Source organism: Pteropus vampyrus, unplaced genomic scaffold (genome assembly GCF_000151845.1).
Source record: "Pteropus vampyrus isolate Shadow unplaced genomic scaffold, Pvam_2.0 Scaffold48, whole genome shotgun sequence".
Lineage (NCBI taxonomy): Eukaryota > Metazoa > Chordata > Mammalia > Chiroptera > Pteropodidae > Pteropus > Pteropus vampyrus.
This window is the reverse complement of record NW_011888829.1, coordinates 3,790,696-3,804,010: the sequence shown is the minus strand read 5'-3', so window position 1 is coordinate 3,804,010 and position 13,315 is coordinate 3,790,696.

Genomic DNA, 13,315 nt, shown 5'->3' with positions numbered 1-13,315 from the left:
TGACCCAGGCCGTCGCGCAGGCGCTGGGAGTCCCAGGCAAAGCATCTCAGAGTCCGCACCCTGTCGTTTCGTTAGCGATGGCATGCGCTCGTTTCCCAGTTATCCTTTCTTTTCTTTTCTTTTTTTAAAAGAAAGTATACTTCGTAAAATGCAAAGAAGGAAAACCAACTCAATGAACACACCAAAGATGATCTGAGGGTGTAAGATAGGTGTATCATTTGCTTAACATCTTTCAATAAAAGCCTATTACTTTGAGTATTTACCAAACCTGGTAGAGAACTGGGAGCGATAAGAGTGAAATGAAGAGAGTCAGGAAGAGTTCTGGCTTCCGGAGCAGGGGAGGCAGTGGGCTGGGGAGGCAGTGGGCTGCGGGCAACCAAAACCCCGCGGCCATCATACGGAAGGAAGGCTGTTCTTACAATGCTCATTTATAACCGAAGCTTTGTGTACACTAGTACAGGGGACTTATTGTTAGCAATGAGAAAAACAGGTTTCCAAATTTAGAGACCACTCAACGTTAATTAACTTGGAAATTCCAGGCAAACTTGAAGTCTCTCGTTGGCATCTAAGTTGATATATCCTTGGCAAGAGACTGCATGTTTCTTTTCTTTTCTTTCTTTATATTTCTTTTTCAGAAGAGTAAAATAGTTGCCTCAAACAAAACTTAAATTAGTGCTTTCTTCAAGTTGTTTTTATATATACACACATGTGCGATACTTAGGCATTGTGGAAAATCAAGAAGTACAGATAATAAAAACCATAAAATAATAAAAATGTATACTCAACGTTAACACCTTGGTGTATACCCTCTGGATCTCGCCTCTGCTTCCCCTCCATCCTTGTCCTCCTCCTTCTTTTTCTCTGAGTGAGGTGAATCCTCCTGTCTCTGTCTCTGTCTCTGTCTCTCTCTCGTTAGATAAATAAAGCATACATACATCTCTTTTTTTCATCAAAATAAAATCACACACTATATATATTTCTATAACCCACTTTTTCAGTCAATAATCTTCACCTTTCTATTTTATTAAAATATCATCTCCCTTGATTATCAGAGAGGGGGTCTTGGAGCAAGAGGACAGATGAAGATAAGGGGCAGCAGTGAGCAATGGCAGTTTACATATTTAATGTGGTGACTATAGTTAACCTTAAACATATATTTATAAATTCACTGATGGGAACCAAAAGGCACACTATTTGAAATCACATGCATTTCAGAAAGTGCTGACAATTAGTTGACTGTCTATATAGCTGACGTATAGATATTTTCCGATTAAGTAATTTTGAGTTTTACAAATGACTTATAAGACAGCTCCTAGAATTACATAATATTTATATTTTTAAAAGAAATAAATGAGGAGAAAGTAATATTAAGCGCAGAAGAGATGGCAGTGTTTTTCAAAAATACTGTCTAAGCAAAAGGCAGAGGAAGTAGAGTTGGATTCTCAGGGGTTATGTCAAGAACACTCATACTTAATGTAATCTTAGAATGCTGTTCTTGTTTTGCATGTGTGTGCATCCACTATAGTTAATGCTATACAGAGAGAAGGCATCAGTAAGTTATCTGGTTTCTACTTCTAAATATGTAATTGTTAGTATTCTCAGACTTCCAAAGAATTTAATTCCTTTACTTTAAATACAAAGAATCATGGGAGAAGACTGTGTGTGTGATTTTTCACATAATATATGTATGTATATATGGATGGGTGTATATATGTATATATATGGAGAGAGAATTAAAAAATATATATGTATATACACATTTAAGATTTTTTTCTTTCTTTTGCATTTTCCAAATAGCTCTTGTAAGATATCTTCTAGAATGACATAATATTTGTATTTTTAAAAAGAGAGAAAGGAAAAATAAAAGTGCTGTGAGGTGCAGAGGTTACTATTATTTTGGGGACTAGAGTGTAAGTAGTGATTTGAGGGGCTGTCACAGGAAGCAGCTGCTCTCAAAAGTCAGGGAAGGAGGAAAAACCAGTATGAGGGTATTTATTGGGGTTTCTACTGAGGCTACTGTGAGACATTTATGCAGTGCTTATGAGAGCATTCAACAGAAAAGAAGCCTCTACCACCTTTGGTGGAGAACTGCCCCCAACTCCCGGGGCGGGGGCGGGGGAGGGCGCGGGGAGGGGGACATTAACCCTCCTGCATCCACACCATGGTTGAGCCAGAGCCTCTCAAGCTCCCTTTGAGAACACAGAAGAAAATCCTGGGGCCAGATGAGGCAGGACTTGAGGCTTTTGCGCCTGAAGTGTGGCTGAGATTTCTGAGGAAATGGAGAGGACTGGAAGGTGAGACGGCAGGCAGAGAGAGACTGTGCATGAAGGTGAAGGTGTAGGCTGGCAGCAGTGCATAAACAGGAGCAGTGCATGGTTCTCATGCGGTGTGAGACCGTGTGACAGCCTGCAGATCCAACCCTCCCGTCCTCTCTCTTCTCCCAGGCTCCACCTATAGAGTTCCAAGGTTTGGGAGAGAACTATGGTATAGATGGAAAACGTAAGCCTTTATTATTAGGAACCCAAAGCTCTGTCGAGGAACTCTTACGAAAAAAGTTAGGCATGAGAAATGATGTTGCTCTACTGGCTGAAAAACATGGTTAGTACCAAAGATACGGGGGCCAGTGATCCAGATGATGTCAAGAGCATCACCAGCAGGTCTGCACGTAGTAGATTCTCAGCACACATTTGTCGAATGAATGAGTCAGCCATCCCAGTTTTCTCCAATAATACTGATAAAGCATCATTTATATCATGCTAAACACTTTCATATTAATCCTCATACTACCCCGTAAGGTAATTACCAATAACTCTTTTTATCAAAAGAGGAGACTGAGACAACAGAGAGTAGACGTCCTGGAATCGCATAGCTAGCCCGGGGGCAGGCCAAGATTGAACCCATGCACTCAGTTCCAGAGGCCAAGAATAAAATTCTTTTATTTTACAAGTTGCTGTACTTTTTTCATGATATGCATTTGGCCCTATGCTTCTCCTGTCTACACTGTTCTTCTGCCACTGTTCACTGAGCTAGATTCATTTTATTTTTTATTGCATCTTAAATATAGCTTCTTCAGAAAGGAATTCCTTGCCCACTGGTCTAGTATGTCTCTCTCTCTCCCATGTGCTTTTCCATAGCCCCTTGTTCTTTCCACTTGTAACACTTGCTGAGGTTCGTAATGTGCTTCTTTTTAGTTTAATATGTGCCTCCCCCGCTCATACAACCAGGCTGTAAGTTCCATGGAGCATGGAACCATGTCTAATTTGCTTACCACTGAAAACACAAACTTACCTCTTGTGCAATGTACAATGAGTATTATGTGAAACAGTACAGGTGGCTAGTTCACCCATGATTTACAGAAGATCTATAGGGAGAGGTGTTGCCCGATTTTGTGCATCGACTTATACATTACCTACAAGTAATAATGATAATGGTAATAAGAACAGTAAAATATCATTTAGCAATTCTTGTATTGTCCGGCACTGGTATAAATGCTTTAATTAACTCATGTTCAAGAAGAAAATAAGAAAATAAAAAGCATGCATATTATTACTGTGCAAGGAAAAAACTTTTAACATTTTTCTATTTATTTGAAATTATAGATTTTACTGAATATCATCACCGAAAGAAAAAAGAGGAGAAAGACAAAATAACCTTTCTGTCCTTAAGGAATGTAGAGAGTCAGGTTAGGGATAGAGAACAAGGTCAACAAGTTAACGATGCTTCATAGGCTGCAGAGTGCGAGGTGAGATTTACTGCAATCAGTGGGTGCCAGGAGGAAGATCTCTGAGAAGAGTTAACCTCAGGTGGCATGCATCGCAGTGGTCAGACAGGCAGAGGGTGTCGGAGAACGGAAGGACCAGCAGAAAAGGAGCTCAGAGCTTCTTTAGTTTGGGTCTAGAGGCAACGAGCTTAAGCCCAGTGCATACTCCTATTATGTGAAGACCTCTCACATTCAAAAAGTTTGAGCCACTTTTTGAAAGTCTGTTGTTTCTTTTTATATCTTCCTCATTTCTGTCACTTTGGATCTGATATTACCTGTCTTGCCTTTTTAAAAATCCACTAGTTTCTGCTTCTCTGCTCAACTCGATAATTCTTTATTCATTCAAGAATATGTCTTCCCTCTCCCCCTTTTTCGATTTTTATTCATGATACAGTCCCAGTCTAAAATACCTCAAACCATTTTTTCGAACTAACTCTGTTCCCCCCAAAAGGGCTTGAAATTAAATTCTGTTAGGTCTGCCCAAATTAATCTCACACAGTAAATGACCTCACACAAACAGCGATAAAAACTATAAGTTACAAGGTAATTATAAGGAATTCTTAGAATTATTTTATTTTTGTTTTATTTTTCAGTCCATAGTACATCAATACTTGTTCAACAGACAGATATATACTATGTTGCAGCACTCTGAGCTTGAAATTGGAAAATAAATATAATAAATATTCCATGCCTTCAAGAAGTCTAACATGGGATTGAGACATATTTGATTTTGATATACATTTTCCTTTGTTTGATGTGATAGATAAAATATAAACAAACATTATCGTGACACTCCAGTGAAAAGGTGGAGTCTGTTTCCCTGCTCCTCAGCCAGCGGAACGTGGTGAAATGAGGTCACCTGAGTTCCGCAGCCTAGGCCTCGAAGGGACATGCGGGTCTCTTCTCTGTCCCCTTGGAATGCTTCCTGCCTAATCATGAGAAGTTTGCCTAACCCGTGAATGGCAGAGAGGGAGCCCAGCAGACAGGCAGCGCCAAGGCCCAGACATGGGAGTGAGGCTGTCTTGGCTCCTCCAGCCCCGGGCAAAGGGCTGGCTGGCTGCAGCCCCGTGAGGGACCCAGGGAGGATTAGCAGAAGTGCCCCACCAATAGAGGAGTCATGGCTGGTTTGCTACGCTCCAATAGATAAATGGTGCACTTGGTATTTCTTTTAACTCTTCTTCAGTCAGTAGAAAGAACCAAATATTATCAATATTCTCTTTATAAAGTTGCAATGAAGTTCATACTGTTTTATTTTCTTGAGTCAGAATTGTAATTAGATTCTCTTTATATTAATTCTGTTTGCAGTATTTCTGTATCCTCATGTTCCTCCATGTAATTCTGGAAATATTTTGCCCAAACAAAAAAGAAAGGAAGAGTGGAAGGAAGAGAGGGAGAGAGAAAGAGGGAAAGAGGGAGGAGGAGAGAGAAGGGGAAGGAGAAAGGAAGGGAGGGAGGAGGGAGAAAGAAGGAAGGAAAGTGAAAGGAGACGTGGGCAACATAACAGTTTTGGGCATAATTTCATAGTGTTCAGGCCCCATTCTTCACCATCTTACCTATTGTCTGGTTGTCACGTTCAAGGATTTGATGTGTCAGGAATTGAACAGAGTCAGGAAACCCAATTAAATCCTACTACTGCAGAAAAGCACAAAATAATTTATCATTTTGGGTTGTTTTCAAATAGAGTGAAAATTAGTTTGGTGGTGGATTAAAGAGAGAAAGAAACATTAATAAAGCAGAAACAACCAGAATCACAGGAACCGTTAGCGTTGACTTCATTCCAGGACGCTGGGTCAGCCTGCACGCTGACTCGCTGATTGAGGAAGGCACGGTCGGTGCCTTGGAGGATAACGGGAGCAGATGTAGAGAAACTGGACGGGGATCAAAGCGACAGTGCCAGAAGGGGCAGCCCAGACGGTGTTCAGCATCAAGGCGGTTTCTCTAATTCTATTTTCATGTCAAGCTCCTGGTTCTGTTTCTCAGTCAGAATTAAGTTTGAAAACTAGAAAACAGGCCCATTCTTATTTGTTCCTTTCCCATAGTCTGACTTTTACTAGAACGTAGAATGCATTCACACCCACATTCCTGCTGCAGGTAGGGATGATTTGGAGGCTAGTGGGTACTTTTGAGGTGAGAGGGTTTTGTTTTGTTTTGTTTTCCACAATAGTTATATCTACCTTAGTACCTGGTTTACTTGATTGGAGTCTAAATTCGATTCAGGTACTTCATACAATGTCAAAATGTTTTACTTCACCAAATGTGAAATTTCTTTCCTCTTCATAGAATCAGTATTCATTTTGCAATAAAGTATGCCAAAATAAAATAACAAAAACGCTATTTTTTTCATTAAGTCAAATTAAATTGAATCTATGCCCCATCTGGAAATTTAGCATGAGCTATTTGTGGGATCACCTCTCCAATTACCATACAAAGATCTTGATGTCTTGTTTTGAACAAAATATTTCAGGTCTTTTCAGACTTAGGTCCACATTGGTTGCCACTAAGCAACATATTTTCCAAGCTTTCGTGGTCGTTACTCTCTGGGAACTGTCTATTTGGTGACATTCTTGGGACATAAAAATTGCCCAGGCCTAGGAATGCCTGTGCTCAGAGTCCTGCCTCTCTGTTCACACCTCGAAGTCACCACCACTGAGACTGCCCGCTGGGGGACTGACGCGGAACAGAGTCCACCCCAAGCTGGAATTCAGTTTCTCCCCGCTTTTTCTTCTGTGAAAGTCCTCTGCTTTCTCTTTCCGCTTCTGGACATCTGCCATAAAATTTGCAAAGACTTTCACAAAAACCACTAGAAATATCTTTAAATATAAATTCTACTTCCTACCCAGAAAAACACACAAACTGAGGAATATAAGAATATAATGACCTGGCCATCTGCTAATGGGTGACAGTAGTGAGGGCTACACAAGGAGAACAGATATTCATTGATATTACAATGAATTACCCTTCTCTACTGCCACCTTGGTCATTCGAATTTTTAGAACCTTCTCATTAACTTGCTGTAGTAAACTCTTATTACTGATTACAGATTCTTTTCTTGGTTTTAGCATTTTGATAAAAATTATTTCAACACATTTAAGCTAGTAACAACAAAAGGAGGGTCCCCACGATGGTCAGCTTCGTAGGTGACATATAGGGCTGCAAATCCTTAAATTTATATGTACAAGTATACGTTTAAATTTTTCTGGAGATAAGGCCATAACTTTCAGATTTTCTTACAAGAGTTTTTTACTCCAAGAAGTTTTATGTTGGACCATCAGTCTGTATCTAGTCAGAATTATTGTAACTGTCAATATGAGTGAAAACACATACGTAGGTGCTGAATTTTGTTTTGTACAGAAATAGTGTGGTGTTTCCTTATATCTTCTCATCTCTCCTATCAGGATTGAATGATCCCCTGTAACTGGTTCTTTCTGCTTCCCTGTACGCTACTTCCCCATCTCCCCCTAGATTCTCCTTGACAACTGTCATATGTTTTGTAAATATAGGGTCTTATTTTCAGTTGGTTGATAAATGATTGTGGAGCCTAAGAGGTTTAGAAAATGGACCTTAGCGTGAATCCTGCCTCACAACCTACTTTCTGTGTGCTTTTAAAGGTTTTCTTAACGTCTCTGTACCTTATTTTTCCTCATCTATGTAATGAAGACCATGTTTATGTCTACTCCATGGAGCGCTTATAAGAATGAGCTTAACATGTACAAAGCCTTGAGAATAAGACCTGGCACAAAGTAAGCACCACGTCTGTGTCAGTTATTATTTATAGTCTAGGAATATTTGTGTTTCAAAAATTTGCTCATGAAACATAGTTATTTTTAAAACTCCTAGATTATTAACCAGGAAGTATTTTGGACCTAAGGTCTTGTTCGGTGCCCTCGAACCTCATCATCTACTTTTATACTTCTACCACTTTACTATGAGCCCATTTAGGACAGTGTCTTGATGGATCGCATGGTGGAATTTAGCGAGGTCACGGTGATGAGGTGGGTGGGTGGGCCACAACATCATATTGAAGAGACATCTGACCCGGCCAAGGGCACTCATATTTATCCTTCAGGTTTCAGTCTTAACATCAGTTCTTTGAAAAGACTTTCTCTGATCTCCGTTTTGAAGTCACCCCTTTTGAAAACTCCTAGACATAATCATTTCTTTAATATCTCTTTTCCCCCATGGAACATAAGCTGCACTAAGGGGAGGACTCTGTCTGCTGTGTTCAGTCCAGCATCCCACAGAGGGGCCATTATATTTCACCTGCTCAATTGCTGCTTGAAAACTGTAGATCATACCCAAGAGTTGCAATGAGCGGCTACTTCAGCTCTGTTACACCTGACCCGACAAGGTTGCTGGAAGAATTACGCTGAGTTATGTGTATAAAATGGCTGTCATTACAGATGGAACAGAACCCTTGATCTATGATCACTTTTTATAAATGGGCATTTGTTTAGGAAAGCCATTTTTCTTTAGATTGAGTTGTCAGAATTCCTCTTTTCATTCTCATTTGTTCTCTTCCAGACCTGTAAGCTTTGTACCGCATTTCTGAAATAATGTACTAACGTAGCTGATCTCTTTTTTTCTCTCAAATTCTTCTGACATTTGAGAGAGAAACAGTTATCATGCTAGCCACTAGTCCTCAGTGAAATGAAGAAAATCAGTCACATTGGAAAATGACTTTTATTGAAGTCTGAGTAATCTGTTTTCTTCCAGGTAGGTCATATCAGGATTTTCATAACAGTGTCAAAGCGAACAGGAAAGAGAATTATAAAAATGTCAGCCTTCAGTAACAATGGAGATTGGAGCTGATCCTTGCAAGTTACTTCAATAACATGGCTGGATAATTACACAGAAAGAGCTGCAAAAGCATTTACTCAAAAAAAAAGTTATCTTAAAATTATTCTTTTAATTTCCTCTCTCCACTGCTGGGAAATAAATAAACATGAATATAAAGAATAATTAGAAGGAGAGTTTTCAAAAATTTAAATCAATTTCTCTTTTCTATTTTACCCAGAATGCCTTTCTCTTTTCCTCCTATTATTTTTATGCCAATTACCTGCATAAATTTTATTATATCTCAAATTCACCTCATGATTACAGGTGCTTTCATCTTCTGCTGATACTTTTCAAGGGAGCCAACATACTGGCATCCAAGGCATCAATGCTCCTTATTATAAAAGTCATCTTTGCCTCACCCCTTCACAGGACATCAGATAGAACTGTTTCAGGATAACTTCTGTGACCAGGCATTCACTGAATAAAATGTATATCATCTTTTTTTGGACTTTATATTATTAATTTAAATTTCACATTTACAAGTGCTTATGATTGTCAGTAAAATGCCAGAAAATGAAAGGTGCTGTAGGTCTTCTGGTAGCTGGAAATTCAGAGGTGAAACAGATTATGACTGGAAAAACTCAAGAGAATAGGAACTAGTTTCTCATTAAAAGGGTTTCTTCAAAACGTTTGGAGTGCATGCCATCTGGCCTGGTGATATTCTTATATTTAATTTATCCTGTAGATGAAGAACATTCCATGAATTTGGGATTATTGGGTTGCTATCTCTGACCTCTCAAGTTCAAAAGACATTTCAAAAGCAGGATATTCTATATTATTACTTTATGTGCCCACACAGGTATAGACTTCATTTGGTTCCTCTAATTTTAATCTTGTTTTTATCTCTGCAAATGTCTTTTTTTAAATGCTCTTTATATTAACATGCAATACGATTAACTTGTGCTTATACAGTTCTATGTCTTTTAATACATGTCTAAATTTGCATAGTTGACATGTCAATCAGAATACAGATCAGTTCCATCACCCTGAAAGACTTCCATTTGATACCCTCTTTCCTACCCCTACCCCTGGCAACTGCTGATCTGATATAGTTCTGTCTTTACAGGAATGATATATAAATAGAATGTAGCTTTTTGAGAATGGATTCTCTCAATCAGCAAAATGCCATTGAGATTCTTCCAAGATGTGGCAAGTATCAAGAGCTCATTGCTTTTTATTGCTGAGTGGTATTCCAGTGTATGAAAGTACTACAATTTGCCCATCCCATCACCATTAAAAGCCATTTGGCTGCTATAAACTTTTGTGTACAGTTGTATGACTATAAATTTTCATTCCTCTAGTTCGAACACCTGAGCGAGATTATTAGGTCACATGGTAAGTGGGTGTTAACTTTGCAAGAAACCACCACACTGTTTTCCTGGGTGGCCGGCCACGTTCCATTCCCGCCAGCAGTGTTCCAGTTGTTCCTCTTCCTCGCACACACTTGGCGTTGTCAACATATTGTATTTTAGCCGTTTAGTAAGTTGACAGAAGTACCTCATGGAGGTTTTAATTTGCATTTCCCTTGGAACAGATTTTAGAGGTATTTAGAGGTTTCTCTAGGTATTTTAATACACATACTTTACTTTACTGATGTTTTACCACTTCAGGCAAAACCTACCACCATGTAAATCTCTTTGCCCTCCCCCCTTTATGTTGTAGTTGTCTATGCATTACATCCACATGCACTGAAAACCTCGTCAGTGTTATAATTTTAGCTTCTAACTGTCAAAACATGTTTATACAGCTAAATAGGAGAATAGTCTATTATATTCACCCTGATATTAACTTTTTTTGTTACTCTTTCTTCATTTCTGATGTTCCAAGTTTCATTTTGGTATTTTTTTCTCTTGTTTTAAGAATTTCTTTACAGTTCTATGACAGCATGTCTGTTATCAATATACATTAGTTTTCCCTGATTGATTATATTTTATTTCATTTTCATTCCTGAAGAATATTTTGGCTAGATATAAAATTCTTCGTTATGTTTCTTTTCATTTAACATTTAGAAATGTTGTTGCTAATTTTTCTGTCTCTCTGATTTTTGACATACCATCCATAATCATTTGAATCATTGTTCCAGTAAAAGTAGGCATCATTTTTCCCTGGGTGCTTTTAAGATTGTTTTCTTTATCTTTGGTTATAAGCAGTTTAATTATGATATATATAGATGTGGATTTGGCGGGAGGTGGGGGAGCATCTTTTTGAGATTTGCTGAGCTTGTTGAATCTGTAGGTTTTTTTCTTTTGCAAATTTGAGAAGTTTTTAATATTTGTTTGTTTGTTTGTTTGTTTACTGGCACTGCATTCTTTTTCTTCTTCTCAGCCACTAACAGCATGAATGTTAGACATTTTAGTATTTTCCCACATGTCCCTGAGACTCTATTTAATTTTTTCCATCCATTTAAACTTTGTTGTTTTTATTGGAAAATTTCTAATGATTTATCTTCAAATTCACTGACTCTTTCTTCTGTCTTTCCCATTCTGTTACTGAGCTTATCCATTGAGGTGTTTTTGTTGGGTTTTTTGTTTTCGGTTTTTTGTTATTTTTCAGTTCTAAAATTTCCATTTGATTATTCTTTAGATAGAAAAACATATATCTGTGCCATTTCAGTGTTTAAGTCTGGTTCTTTCTCATGTAAGTTGAGATTTCCCTTGTTCTCCATAGGCTGAGTACTTCGGGATTATATCCTGGACATTTCAAATGTCATGTTATGCGACTGTTTAGTTAAATTTCTATAGAGAATTTTAATTATATTTTTAAGCAGGCAGTCATCCTGGTTGGGTTCAGGTTGCAAGTCCTGACTTAACCTTTTACAGGTTGTGATTCCAATGTCAGTTCAGTTTTCAAAGCCTTAGCAGTACTATTAGGATCTGTGCCATGTGTGCACCACCCAGTGGCTGCTCTGGGACTTGAATGGTGGTCCATCCCTTGGTTCTTTTATCAGAGTCTACGTACGTGGTTTAGGGTTAGAGTCATGCGTGCTCAGCTTAGGGACGAACCCCGGTGTTCATAAAGGACGTTAGGGAGTCACATTCCCATGTTCTTCCCTCTTTACAACCTCCTCGATACTCCTCTTTAGCTACTCCATTGCACAAGCCAGGCTTTATGTATGTTGTTGTGCTATGTTCTTCCTTGGACTGTTCCTGTGTCTGAAGTCAAGAGGCCAGAGAGCAGAGACACAGAAAAGTAACGAGAGTTTTCCCCTGCCTCTTTGGGACCACAGCTCTCTGATAGGAGAGGAATATTCCTTTTTTTTTTCAGAGTTTTAGGCTTCTGTGGGTCCTTGTCACCTCTGCTATTATTATATCGTAGGATTATTTGGAGGCTAAAAATTAAAAAAAAAAGTGGGAGAATTTCCTCCATTGTATCTGAATGTTAGAAGACCCCTTTCCTGATCCTTTGAGTCAGACTAAGAGGCTTCTCCAGAAGTTCAGTCTGCTCTGATGTGCCCTTCAGGATTTTAGGCTGAATTGAGTTTAGTCTTAGAAATAATGGAGGAAAGTCATGGTAAATTCACCACCCATTTGGTGGGATCTACTTACCCATCTATCTGCTACTGTTTTTTTTTTAATGGCTTGTGTTTTAGAACAGTTTTACATTTACAGAAAAATTAAGCAGATAATCCTGAGTTCCCATATTACCCCTTCACCCCAGACATAATTTTCCATATCATTAATAATTTATGTTAATATGCTATATATGTTATAGTTAATGAAGCAATATTGATATAATACGAGCTAAAATTTATAGTTTATTCATATTTCCTTTGTTTTTACCTAATGTCTTTTTTCTGTTCCAGGATCCATCTAGGATACCATATTACATTTAGTTATCACATCTCCTAGGCCCCCCTTAGCTGTGACAGTTTTTCAGACTTCCCTTGTTTTTGGCGACCTTGATAGTTTTGAGGAGTACTGATCTAGTCTATTACAGGATGCCATTCTTTTGGAATTTGTTTGCTGTTTTTCTCAGACAGGTGTTATGGGTTTGGGGCGAGAAAGATCATAAAAGTATAGCACCATTTTTATCATTTCAAGGACACATACTACCCTGTTGATTTATGATTACTGATGTTGGCCTGATCACCTGGGTAAAGTGGAGACTGTCAGGTTCTCCATATGTTCTTCCTTCTCTTCCCTTATTGGACTCCTTGGAAGTAAGGCATTATGTGCCACCCACACCTAAGGAGCGGGGAATTGTGCTTCCCCTTGCTTATGGTGGATTATCTACCTGAGGTATCTGAAATTTTTCTACAAAGATTTATCTCTTCTCCCCCATTTATTAACATATTCAGTTATTTACTTCTATTATCATGGATTTCGGATATTTATATTTTGTACTGTAATCCAGTACTACTTTATTTCATTTTTTGCTTGAATTGTTGTAACTTTGGTCATTGGGAACTCTTTCAGTTGTCTTCTGTGTCAATTTGACTTGCCCCCCAGGATTGGTATTTGTGGAGGTCTTTTGTTTGTTTGTTTTTATTTAGTTTCTAGCACTTCCTTACTTCCCCTTGCTACAAAATGCTCCAGGCTCATCTTGTGTATTTCCTGCTCCAGTCCTAGAATCATCCAATTCTCTAAGGAACTCTGGTTCTTTTATTAGACAAAGTCATTAGAAACCAAGATCTGAGAGCTAGGTGTGCTTGTTACTAAAAATGAGCCAGAAACAAAAGAAAAATAAACGCTCTTTACTGTTTCCACCAAGGTTCCATCC